This window comes from Camelus bactrianus, chromosome 1 (assembly GCF_048773025.1).
Source record: "Camelus bactrianus isolate YW-2024 breed Bactrian camel chromosome 1, ASM4877302v1, whole genome shotgun sequence".
NCBI lineage: Eukaryota > Metazoa > Chordata > Mammalia > Artiodactyla > Camelidae > Camelus > Camelus bactrianus.
In genome coordinates, this window is record NC_133539.1 from 94792085 (window position 1) to 94806143 (window position 14059).

A 14059-nucleotide genomic window follows, 5' to 3' on the forward strand; every position below is an offset into this window, starting at 1 on the left:
GTAGCCTAAGGTATAACAATGCATTTATGCAGTTCAGTAAATATCCAGCTAGGGAATAAAATTCCATTCTCTTCTCTTGAGGGGGGAAAAAACAACAGCACAAACAAAACAACATCAAAATTTTTAAAAACCTCTTTAGAAAGCCCCTCATCTTGTCTTAAGGGAGGGAAGAATATGACAAAGCAAACTTCCTCTTTAAATTTCCTATGTTCTCTTAAATAGGCTGAAGTAATGGACACAAAGCACTGGGAAACAATGGGAAAAGGACCATTTTACATTCTATCACAGAAATGTCAGTTATTCTTATTTGTTGTTTTCTTTTTCTTCTCATTATCATCATCATTTTTACTATTGTTGTGTTTATTATTTAGGGAACACTAAGGCACAAATATTGTGAAATTAAATTCTTTCCCACTGAAAATTGTATAGTGGATGCTGCCTAGAGGGCCCTACCCCAGCCTCTGGGAGTATTTCCAGCAGAGAGCCCTTAGTTGTCCACACACTTTGGAACTTGTATTGACTGAGGAGAGTCACCTCACCCAGAGTCACATCACATTCCCCATTGGGTAGTCTTCAACCAGTTACTGGTTGATACGGAGATATAAAGCCTGGTCCTCTTCCCTTACTTGGAAGAACTTGAAAGAGATACCTCAGTTCCACAGCTCCTCATGGGTCGGCTGAGGCATTCACTGAGATGACATTGTAGCCCAGCTTCTTCCTCAGTCCAGGCCTCCTTCACCCCATTCCATCCACATGGGTAGATCCCAAGACCACTCCTCACACAATGTCTGCACACTAATCTCCATCTCAAGATCTCTTTCTGAGAGCATCCAACCTGTGACAGACCATGAATAAGTAAAGAATAACCACTATTTCCACCTCTATTAAACATGCTGCTAAGGTCCTAGAACAATGCAAAGACAAGAAAAAGGAATAAAAGATGTAAAGATTGCAAAGGAGAAAATAAAATTGTCATTATTTACAGACAATGTGATTGTAAAGAGAAAATCCTCAATAACCTACAAATAAAGTATTAGACTCAATAAAAAAAAAACTTTAGCAAGATTCCTGGATAGTATAATTTTTATATTCCAACCAAAAAATTCAATTTGAGTCTTTCAAAATATGCCATTTACCAGAATATAAAAATAATCTAAGAATAAATCAAATCAATGATTTTAAGGTAATCATTCAAAAAAAAAGTATTATTGAGAGTAATTAAAGAAGACCTAAGTGAACAGAAAGATAAACCACAATTATGAATTGGAAGACTCGATACTTTACAAAGATGTCAATTCTCTTCTAATTATTATAAATTCAGTGCAGTGTCAATTGCATCAATCAGTAATTATCATGATAAAGCTGTGTAACAAGCCATCCCCAAACTCAGTATCACATGACAATAGTCATTTATTTCCCTTCCAGGGATCTATGGATTAGTGCTTGATCTAGGTGAGGTTCAGCTGGATCCACATTGGCTCTAGAAGAGAGTTAGACCAGGCCTGTTTCGTCTGTTTTTCATTGCTAGAATGAACACCTTTGAGTACTTTTCTGTTTGTGTATTATAACAATGGAAATTAAAAATTTTTTAATTTTTGTGATATTGAACTATAAAGTCCAGAAAAGGTTTTAAAGTTTAACAAATAGATTATATTAAAAAAAATTATAGGAGCAAGTATAGAACTTTTCCTATAAGCATTCAAAACCCTGAAATTAATTTTTAAGGATAATTACTCTTTATTAGACTATCTCTATAAATCCATAGCAGATTCCTAGGTTTCTTTTATGTCCACTAGCAAATATAATGAATTTTTATTTAAGGAAAAAATTAAAATTTTTATTACATTTATTAATTAACTTTTATTGAATTCTTACTTTATACCAGGCCTGGAGATAGTCAGCATTGTGGGTGACACTGTTTTATGGAATAGAGAGGGTACTTTCTCTCAAGAATCTAACAATTAGGTTGAGAAAAATAAAACAAAATGTTCAGAATAACTAGTTTGAGTGAGAAGAGGACTGTTTCCATCTGAATAAGGGAATATTTCTTACAAATACTTTATTTGAAATATCCATGAAAAATACCTACAGATTTGAAATGCCACTGCCTCACTGTTACATTTTCACATTGAAATTACTTTTAATGTGAATATAGCTGTCTTCTGAAATTTTTTTATAACCAGAGTAAACATGCTAATAATGTTTTGCTTTTTCACACCTCACTTATGAATTTTTCATATATGTATCAGCATATTCTACATTTTTGACTCTTTAATGGCAATATAGTGTTTACTCTTATCTGTTGATCACTCAGTTATGTTCACAATTTTTCAGGCTTGATTTATTTCCAAATGTTTAGTGTTAAAACTTTTCCATCTTCAAAAGTATGTATATGTGTGTGTATTCTCATTTTGGGTTATTTTCTCAGAGTGTATTTTTAAAATGTTTATTTTCAAGAGATTTAGATTTACCAAAAATTGTGAGGCTAGCACAAGAAATGTGATTTATTTCATGTGTATGCAAACCTTTTCTCACCGTGCAGGGGACCCTAGAGGGTGAGTACACTCTCCAAAAGGGTTCTCCATCCTGGAATCCATTGCCTTCAGAGATCCATGAAATTGCTAAAATCCTGAATCACCATGTGAAACTCAGATTTATTGCTACACTTGAGGCTTGAATCTTCCAGCTCATCCAAATAAGTTTTTCGTCCCTGCATATGTTGTAAGTGACCATATTTTTGGAATAACTTAAGTCGATGGTAAGAATGATTTTTAAAAATGACACAGGAACTCCATTTACTGAGAACCTAAGTGTCAGGCACTGTATTTAGACACATTACATATGTTATGTCATTTAATCCCAACAATAATCCTAATGGATTAAACCTAATGGAAGTAATGGAACTCTATTTATAAGGAAGAGAGTTCAGAGTATCTGGTTCAAAGTATCAAAGGAGTCATTGAATTCCTTGAGATTGTTTAGCTGCAAATCACACCACAGTTCTACTCCAAACTAAATAAAGCTTGAATCCAGGTCACAGTCAATAACTGTCTTTCATAATTTGTTAAACATATGTGCTATACCCAAGGGAAAAAAAAAACAGACTAAAATTATTGGACTTCTACTGTGGGTCAAATTTGTTGAAAACCTACCTTTATTTGTAGCCTAAATATGCCAATAAATTTAAAGGCACATGCAATTTTTAACCAGAGGACAGCTAATTTGCACACTTCACATGTTTTGTTTTTCTCAACAAAGACTAATCTGGTCATAAATATTTTATGAAACCTTCATGTGTTGTAGCAGAGTTTAATTTTCATACATACTAGAATTCAGCTGGGACAAAGCATTGTAATATCTGGGCTTTATATTTACAAAAGCCATTCGATGGCGAATCAACATTAAAATGGGCTTTAACATTTCCTGGGATGGCAGCGGTGATCTGTAGGGTAACTAAGGACCTAAGTTAGCAAGGAAAACAGTATCTTGTTCCTTTCATGTCTTTTAAGTCCATGCTTAGTTTTCCTAAATTTCGTATTTGAAAAACATCCATATGTTTTTTTTGGAGATTTTACTTTTAAACGCTCCCGTTTTATTTCTTTCTTAGCATTTATTTTAGTGAAGGCATATCTTGGCCACTTAAAAACTTTCAATTAAATAACTGCAAACAAATCTTTGGTATGCCAGAGAGAAAAAAATAGATTTCACAATTGGTTATGAAGCCCCACATCTGTCTTTTTAAGGGACTGATTAGGAAAAGACATATTCTTCTCTCTCTTTTGATCTAAAAAGGGTTTAAAGAAGTAAACAAAGCACAAAAGCTAGAACTGGTCTGATGGGAGCATTCAGAACCAAAGGCACTTCTCCCCTTAGGTGCTGAGCACCAGGAGTCAGGCAGAGTCCCGAGTATATTGTGAGAAACCGTGCGTTTTATGATAGAGACTGGAAAGTGTAAGAACAGGTGGCGTGAGTGAGAAGATTCTGCTTAATAGAAGAGGAGGAGACTCCTGAGAATTTGGGGTGCCATATGTTAATAACAGTTGCCGTGGTCCTCGTATTTGTATCTCTTTAAAAGTAGAGAATATGAATGAATATTATTCCTTTTTGGGTCCAGAGACTATAATAAGAAGGACACTGCTCCTGGATTAATTTAGGGGTGATAGCTTAATAAGCCTTACATATGTATCAAGAAAATTCTCTAACTTGAGTTTATAAGTTAAAATTTAAGGAGGAAGGATGTAGCTCAGTGGTAGAATGTGTGCTTGGCATGCACAAGGTCCTGGTTTCAATCCCCAGTACCTCTGTTAAAAAATAAATAAATAAACCTAATCCCCCCCCCCAAAAAAATAAAATTGCACAAAAAATAAAATGTTCTAAAAATTTTTTTAATTTAAAAACATATTTCCATGTCAATAATTATAAATCTTTATCACTTGTATATGCTGCAAAGTATTCTATAGTGTGAATGGAACATACTTATCATTCCTCTATTTCTGGTCTGATAGGCTCTTTCTAGATTTTCATTATTGTCAACACAATGACAAGTTATATAACTCTGAACATCTATCTTCCTATTCCTTTGAAAACCTGGTGAGTCAAAGATCTTGAATATTTTTAAGCTTTTGGATATACATTCCAAATTGTCCTCCATGGAAGTCTGTAACAATTTATACCATCAACAGCAGCATATGGAGGTCCTATTTTCTTACTTGGCGTATTTCTGTGACATAAATTAATGTGTAAATACATGATTATCCAGGATTTTTATCTAAAATGAGAGTGAAGCTTCACCATTCTTCCAACCTCCCATCCAAGCTGACATCCAGGAAATATAAATTGCCTGGGTTTGCTCAAATATGAATGGATTGTCTTTAATATGTGCCACTCAAATTACTTCCTTAGATGTAGGCAGTTCGCAGAGTCTATTTGAATCTTCTTGTCAATACCCAGACAGTACTCAGAAGAGCACAGTTCTGAACTTACCCTTGCAAGATGTCTTAGAAGTGTCTGTTCTCAGCTGCAGCATCCCTTCCTCCTTTGATCTGCAGGATTCCTAAACCTGTTTTGGCATAAAATGTGTCATGTGGTATGGATAGCTGAACATTGTCATGGGAATTCTGAAAATTAAAATTAAAGGGGCACAAAGCATAGAATAGTTTGCAAATATGTATTTCATCTAGAAGCTGGGCTTTGACACAAGTGTAACCTCAGCTGATGTTCTGGTAATTAAGCCTGTATTTTCTTATTTTCACCCCTTACCTCAAATTTTCTACAGATCTCCTTACTAGTAAACAAGAGTATCTCTGAGCATGTTTATTTTGGTAAAGTTTTCTTAAAAAAAAAAAAAAAAAGTCTTCTTTTCAACTGTAGGATTTCCCCAGTGTGTGGATTTTCTGGTGGATTTCTGCCATCTGGGTGATAGTTGAGACCTTTCCACAATACTGGGAAAACAAAGTAGAAACTGAAAATAAACTCTGCCGAAAGGTCAGGACCCAATAATAAAGAAATGAGAGTAAGCAGTCAAGGTAAAAAACAAATACAAAATAGAATACCCCATAATCGTACGTTAGTTCTTGCATTTTCTTTCTTAGCCAAATAAGAAATTACTGAACGAAAACGGCATAGAACAAGGGCAATCTTATGATGTTTTATAAATTAAGAAGTGAAATTTTAACAGCACAGAACGCTCTGGCCACAGATAAGGAACAATAAGGAACTGAAGTTGCCCTTGTCTTTTTTTAGTCCCTTAACCATGTGAGGGACCATGGGCGAAGCAAGGTGGAGAAAGACAAGCCCTAATCCACAGAGTCTGGAATCTGCCTCTTAGAAATTCAAGATGATTTACAGCTAATTTTACCTGTCTTAAAACCTCTCCACAGAGGAATCACACAGATCTCTAGGCAATTTCATGCTCACTACAGAGATGAGAAAGCTAAAACACTTAAAAAAAAAAAAATACAATCAATCAGGGAGAGAATTGGTCACAAAACCCTGCTTTTCTTTTCTCCTCCACGGGTCTCTGATAATTTGGAATCTGGAGTTTTTCTTTACTGAGAAGAATAAGAAAAGAGAACCTGTAGGAATATTTGCACCTACCTAAGTCTCCAGTTTAAATGAAATCATTATCTCAGAGGGTGTTATTCAATATTTTTCTTAGTTGGAAATATTTTTTCTATTTTTTTCTTTCTTTTGTTTGTGTAAATCCTTGGGTTTTTTTCCCCCCCCCCCGACCCCAAATCTTTAAGGAATTAAAGAACTTACTTGAAGTGCACAAACGAATTGAGATTTCCTAGAAAATAGAATTTTAAAAAATATTTATTGAAGTCGTGATTCATAGTCTCCAGAGCCTGACATAACTGCCCCCCGCCTGGCCCTTTGAACTCATCTCCCCCTACTCTTTCCCTTTTCTGCTCCAGATAGGTCTCCAAGCCTTCAATTCTCCACACTCCTTCCTGCTTCAGGCTTTTAGCCATCCTGTTCTGTCTGCTCAGAGGACTGTGTCCCCAGTTCACATGGCTGTCTCTTTCTTGTCATTTAGATTTGAGCTCAAATGTTCCATTTTTAGAAAGTTTACTTTGTCATTCTCTGGTCAAATGATAATTTTCAAAAAAAAAGTTAAAATCAGGACTCTCAAACTAATGCTGAATTAGTATTAAAATGTTTAACTCATTAATAAGAAAATAATTAAGATGATAAGGCTTGCTTTTTCCAAGGGGAATTTGTGGAATAAATGTGCGTATATCATCCAAAAAGGTATAATGAAGTGAATTTGCTATGTTAGACACAAAACTGGTTATATCCTATAGGACAATGAAACCATGAAATTTAGGGTTACATTCTCTGCCAGATAGAACCCCATGGGTATTTCAATTGGACAATTGTCTTCATGTTAATATGTAACTTTGCAGAGTCTGGACCCTAATCACTAGTAAATACCAAGTCAAACAAAGTTATATTCTTTCTTACCCTGTACCCTGAGCCCTCAAAACAATGCCTGACATATAGTAAGTGCTCAAAAGAGATTTGGGGGGATGGGGGTGATAGGGTGAACAACAATGTTTTAGTGAAAGCAGCTAATGCATGGAAATTAGAAAGCAGAGGAAACTGAGTGGTTGCAAAGCGAAACCATGAACAAAGAAGACAGAAAAATAGAAGGTAATAAATAATGGTGCTGAATAATATACATACTCTGTGTTTCAGAAGGACTGTCAGGATGGTAACATCCACAAAAAAGTGTAACTTCCAACTACTGAAAGTTTGACAAATACACTGGAAATATTTATGGCTAAATTTGATGCTAAGAAAGCGCTATAAAGATAGAACCCTTCTTAAACAGCATTTAGGAAGAAGTATAAAGTATGTTTTAATGTTCCTGTTACAGAATTTTACTATGGTGTGTTATGTTTATTCTAAGAGAAAATTATAGGTGAAAATATGAATGGACACTTGAAATTTACTTAAAGGAGAAAACCATTTTATTAAGTACTTACTGTGTTTACAGACTATCTCTCACTGTAATTTATGACATCTGGCCTCTGCTCTTCATGAAAACCCCTTTCTCCTAGTTTGATGAGTGGTAGATAGATCTGTTATTTACATATTTGAAAGGCATGGCATTAGCCTATGGTGGAACAAAAGAGGAGTTAGCACTTCTTTTCTGTTTTTTTTTTAAATTTTTATTTTTGCCTGAGTCTTATTAACTCACTAGTGTATTGAAGATGCGATAGCAATCCCCCAAAACATTGAGAATTGACTCACTCGCTCTCCCAGTGAAGTGATGACATTTTCCCCAGTAGTGTTTCCCTCTCTATTGTTTTCTCTGCACTTGGCTCTTATCATCCCAAAAGTTAACTCACGGATGTCTGAAAACAGACCAGGGGAAAAGAGGGGGGATTTTGTAAGACGTATAATTCTTTAAGGAATTTTTCAGCCTTTACCCCCAAACAGAATTAAACAAAGAGAGGAGGAAATATTAGATTGATAAGCCTGTTTTAAGTTGAGGGGTAAGTAAGAAGTAAACACATTTTATCCAATTCAAAATTCTTAACAATGAAACACTGTGTGTGTGTGTGTAGAAATAAACGAGAAGCTTGATGGTGTTATTACTTCAATTCCTGCTTAGTTTTATAAACTTAAAAACTGAGTTAAACATTATTTAACTCCTCTGAAACTTTGGTTGGCTTTGGGTTTGTAGGAAGAAGACTCAAACGATAAGGAACAGCTGCAGTGGAAGAATTTGCATTCCTTTCCATGCAATTATGATAAATATTTTTTTTTCTAATTAGGGGAGCAGTTAGTCAATGTTAAGCTCTTCCACTGAACTTTCATTTCCAATAAAAAGAAAACATAAAACAAATAATTACTAGAGGGCTTGGGAATTTTTATGGTGCTTAATCATTGACATGACATTTCTGTGAAAAATGGTTAGTTTCTTTTTGAGGAACTGAAAAGCTTTTTATAGAATCTCAAAATCTTCCACAAATAAAAAAAAAGAAAAAGCAAGTGGCAGACAAATTGTACCAGTATGACTTTTATGTAAAGTTTGAAGACATGCAAAACTAAACAGTATTTTTAAGGGATACTTGCATAAGTAGTGAAATTATTGAGAAAAACAAAGAAACGTCATCACAAAATTCAGGATAACTATCTCAATTAGCTTTTAAAAATGCCTTATATTCCTGTTTCCATTGTTTTGCTTCTATTATTATGGTACACTAATAACCCTAAAATTCCTTATGTAGAAATAGTTAAAAATGTCAAATAGAATGTTTTTTAATTGATGGACTAATAGCTTAAAAAGTTGAGCCTGTGCTCTGCATCCAGGAACAAAATAGAAGCAGAAAACCCCAGAGGTATGAAAGACTGAGTGTGCAGCCCAACCCGAGGACATCAGTGGGGTTCACACAGGTAGCCTGGAGCATGAGACACCTGAGCAGAGCAAGATAAAACGTTGGAACCCATCCCACGTAAAGCTGAGACTTTAGTAATATTACGTGTATAAAGCAAAATGATCTATTCAAAAACAATTCTAACCATGGTAGACTAAAAAGAAAACTGTCTAATCTCTGTGTTTCAGTTAACAGAAAAAAGTCTACACGATTTAGCAAGGACAAACCAGCCCACATGCCTAGAATCACATGTCCATGTGGTCTGAAAACATTCCAAGAAGTATCTTATTAAATAGTAGTGGATGACACAGTAGCGTCAGCACCCTAGCAAAAATAAATGCTTATTCAGTCTCAATCCAGTCCCCACAGAATAACAGCAATCAAGGATTTATAATTACCAACACACACACACACACAATAGAACAACAGTAGGAATCAAGAGCCACAACACAGCAAAACCAAAGACTTCAAATACTGAAATCATTAGATACTGAATATAAAATAAATATATGTTTACTATGTTTAAAGATATAAAAGAAATTAAAAAAAAGAGACGTTAGGAGAAAGAGACTATCAAAAATGTCCAAATACATTTGAAAAAGTGGAACTCTTATAAATAGATAACAATTAAAATAGATGGATTCAATGGCAGATTAAGCCAACCTAAAAAGAGAACTAATGACATGGAAAACAGACCTGATGGCATAATGTAATATGTACTGTGGGGGAAAGAAAGACAAGAAAAAGCAGAGCAGGGAAGGGAGGCGCAGGAGTACAGGTGGAGGAAGGGAAGCCGGGTGCTATTTTGAGAGCAACCAGAGTAGGTGTTGCTGAGAAAAAGGTGAGGAGCGAGCCAGATGGATAATGGTGTTCCAGGCAGAAGGAACAGCCGTTAGTTGAAAGATGAACCAAATCAGAGCAGTCACAGTACACAGAAATGAATGAATGCTGGGGATAAAACAAAGATCCTATGAGCTTCCAGAGAAAGAAAAAATATGGTCCCAAAGTTTATTTTCAGACTTTCAAGTCTCAAAAATTTACCTCCCTTGCTCCCTTCCCTTGAAAACCTTTGGGAAATATAGTCTACCAAAATAAGGAAATAAACCAAGAAAGAGGAAGTCCTGGCATAGAACAGTGCTGATCCAACAGAGGAGCATGATGCGGGGAATCCCAAGGATGGCGCAGAAGAAAGGTTCCCCCGTGGGGGCTGTGCACTAGGCACAAAGAACACCCAGTGTGGTTGGGGGTAGGTTTGACAACTCTGACAGGGACTTCTGAGAGAATACCAGACACGCCTGGCTCCTAAGAAGAGATCTAGGAAACTGAGAAAAGGTCTACAGCTAGACTTTTAAGTACATGGGGAAAAACAGCAAATGAAAAGCCAGAAGGCACACAGCAGTCCTAGGGAAACAACAAACTGTATAGAAAAGAGTGTCAGTCGTGGCTCCCCACCTGCCTCGGTTGTAAATGAGGCTCTCTGAGGATGCAAATCCTGCTAATATGATGTGGAGTAATCCTTGGGGACTGAGGGAGGACAGCATGGAGACTGGATGTGCAGTCAAGAGATAATGCCTGAGACTGAAAAATCAGAAAGTAGTAACAAAGGGATGTTATTTAGAAAAGAAGTTATCATTACCAAATTACCAAAATCAATCACCTGACAGAGGTAGACATGCACGCAGAGGGTGAAGGTTGTAGAGACAATGGAGAAGAGGAAGGCGTACTGCCACTTTTCTTAACGAAACTCTGAGTCTGTTAGTGCTTTTATTAACAAAATATGAGATCCCTATATATAAAAGCAAATTTTCTAGTAGCCACATTTCAGAAAAAGTCAAAAGAAACAAGTAAAATTGTCATATTATGTTTTATTTAACCAAATCTATCCAAAATACTTCAAGCAGTAATCATTACCAAAAAATTTATTTAAAAGGTATTTAACTTCCTTTTTTTTTTTTTTTTCATACTAAGTCTGAAATCCAGGGTGTATTTTATCCTTGTAGCACATCTAAATTAGGACTGGCCGCATTTCAAGTGCTCAAGAGCCACTCAAGGCTAGAACTACCTTATGCAACATTCTAACTCTGAACTGTACGCATGCATAATTTTGATAAGTTTTTTAAAATTTGTAAAGCACTGATATGGACAGTTTGTCCAGTCATTTTGTGAATGCAGAATGCAATAATGCCATCAAAACAAGGGGCCAGATCATTGAAAAGACCAGGAAAAATTGAATTTTTGTGAGCAAACCTCATGAAAAAGTGAAATTGTGGATTTTTCATTCCCCATCAGAGCAGGCGATCTCATCACTCCTATGAACTACTCTTTATATATTACATTTCACATATGTTTACAATCCATTCCCTTTCCCTTAGAGGTGAAGAAACCAATTCAGATAAGTGATTTGCCCAAATTTAATCAGTTAATAAGCAGCAAAGCTGGATTCAAATTCAGACAGTCTGACACCGCCAACCACAATCTTCACCACCGTGCACTGCATCACCATCTCAACATGTGGGTGATTTTCATTAAAGATGATACATGTCTAAGTAAGTGTATTACTCACTGTGATCTGAATGTAACGTTTACTCGCATAGCAGTGAAAAGACCATCAAGGTAATTCTACTTCTTGGTGAAGAAATTCAGAGGAAATATCCCTACTTTGACCATTTGGAGTAATTTGTGACTTTTTGTTTTGTTTTGGGAAGAAAGTAATTTAAGATTGATTGACTGATTGATTGAAATGGATGTACTGGGGATTGAACCCTCCCCCTACTTTTTTCTGTTTTGTATTTTTGTAATTTGTGACTTCGAGTGAAGTAATTTGGTTTCAAACTATACAGCCATCAAAATAAGTTTGAAACAGAAGAATTATATTTCTCAACAAACTGTCAGTGCCTTTCAGGAGTTATGCAGTTAGATGGAGTTTTTACAACTAATGAATCCAATTTAACAATAGATTCAACTATATTGACTTTCTGTGACTGTGTAATAAATAGCCCAGAAATGCATATGGCTTAAAACTACAAACACTTGTTATCTCACAGTTGTTCTGTGTGAGTCAGAATCAAGATGCAGCTTAACTGGGTGCAGTCAAGGTTTTGGCCAGGACTGTGGGCATCTCAAGGCTGCACAGAGGAGGCTATGCTTGCAAGCCTACTTGTGGCTGTTGAGGGTCTAAGGGCCTCTCTGACTGTTGGCCAGAGGCATCAGCTCCTTGCTGCATGGGCCCCATCTTTCAGCTACTTGTGACATGTTAACTTGCCTCCCCCAGAATGAGGGCTCTGAGGGGTAGGGCCAGACAAGCAAGCCAGGAGTCATGGCCTTTCTGTAAGCTAATCTCAGAAGTGACATCCCATCACTTCTGCTGTATTCTGTTCACTAAATGCAGGTCACTAGATCCAGCCCACAGTCAAAGAGAGGAGATCACAAAGGGCATGTATACCAGGAGGCAGAGATCAGTAGGGCCAGTCTAGAGACTGCCAACCACAATGATAAGTACTAATTCAACACTCATGAAAAGATGCAACTCCTTTCCAACATCCATTCATCCATGAGTAATCACTGGGCGCCTACTTTGTGCCAGGCTCTAGAAATCTGGGGAGCCAAACATATTCTCATGGCCTTCCCAAAACCTACAGTCTAATAACTTCAAAATTAAACACCTAAATGATTTTGATCAAAATGAATAAAATGTTTTAAACATCAAGAAAACCGTTCAAGAGCTTCTAACTGCCCTGTCTTAACTGCTGTGCTTATAAAGCAAACACCAGTGACCTTTTAGTAAAGCTGAAGAGTCACCTGGTCTTCCTAGGTCATAACTCTCTTATCCCCTCGCTTGTTTACAGACTTCCCAGCTCAGTGAGAGCCTGAGTGCTCTACTTTAATTTCTGTACTGACAATACAGCGTAAGTCCTGCAAATCAGACGTTTAACCTCGCACAGTGGTGGAAAGAAAAGCTGCTCAAGAATTTAGCCCCTTGACTGTCCCTCTAAACCATAAACTAACAGAAAATCTGTGAGGTCAGCAAAGCTCAATTCAGATCTCATGACCACTTTTTGTCCTCTAACCAAAAACTTAAGAAGTTTTTGACAAGCGCTGAAACAGGATGATTCAGTGATTGCAAAATAGATAAACACATGGTCAGCAATTGAAGGAGGCTGCAAATTTTATTTCTAGAGCTCTTGAAGTTCCTTCTGCTATCTTTATCAGGCTCTCCCCTCAGTGAATACTTCATATGGTGCCAAGTGTCCATATTCTTACACTCTTGATGTTTCTCAAGAGAGCTCACTAGTAAGTTTTATTGTCGTATTAGAAATCGTAACATCTTCAGATTTTTAAAGTCACCAGTTTGAGTAGATACACACACAGTAGCTTCTTATACGCACGCACACACACACAGCCCCCACTCCTTGTCACCCAGTAGAGGTCGCATCAGGCCAAGGAAGTTCCAACGTATGTCTTCATTGTCTCACTTCTGTCTTATTCATTAACAAAAGCAAAACTAATAACTAATATTTGTGTACGATCTACTCATTCATTAACTGCACTCGTAGGCTGGCTACAGATACAAGAGTTTGGTCACAGTCCGTGAGGCATTCCATGAGAATCAATTGGCCATATGGAATCTACGGTAACGAATAGCATATGTTTTACTGTTATTAGTGACAAGTGGCTTCCTGCCTTTGGATGGCACACCCACACATTTCGAAGCTGATTGTTTAACACTTACCAGCACACTGCTGAGTTGTGCTGGCCTGAGTAATGCTCACCCAGGTCAAAACTTCCCTAGCAGATACTGTTGATACACCTGCTCTAAAGAACCCCTGCTCTGTGTATCCAAATCAGCACAGGTAAGTCCAAAACAAGGAGAGGATGGTCAAAGCTCATATTTTAAGCCCAGCATCAACTTTTCTGTTTGGCTGCATGCCTTTTAGGACTAGCTGCTTAAAAATCAAATTCTTTTACAACGTCCGTGAATAGGCGTTCTCACACAGTAGTTCATGACAGTTCTACACATCTATGAAAATAAGCCTCGGGAAAATGGATTGGGTTTTAAAATAATCACAAATAATGATTCCACCTTTTTAAAAATGAACTTTTAAAAAACTGACTTAGATTTAAACTTCAGGAAAAATGGTCAACATATACAGACTTTCACACACAAAAGAAAC

General features: G+C 36.5%; 1 long non-coding RNA gene across 4 annotated transcripts in view; it reads right to left on the reverse strand.

The window, feature by feature from the left end:
• Positions 1 to 14059, reverse strand: part of LOC123615974 (uncharacterized) — a 121508-nt gene that overhangs the window by 48761 nt on the left and 58688 nt on the right. For 3 of the 4 annotated variants that reach the window (XR_012508964.1, XR_006723829.2, XR_012508962.1), the window contains exons 1-3: positions 6262 to 6817; positions 4984 to 5059; positions 650 to 835 (exon numbers count right to left, since the gene is read on the reverse strand). This is a non-coding gene — a long non-coding RNA (uncharacterized LOC123615974). Of the gene's footprint in view, positions 1 to 649; positions 836 to 4983; positions 5060 to 6261; positions 6818 to 14059 lie in introns of those variants that run through there. The other variant, XR_012508963.1, reaches the window with a different exon arrangement.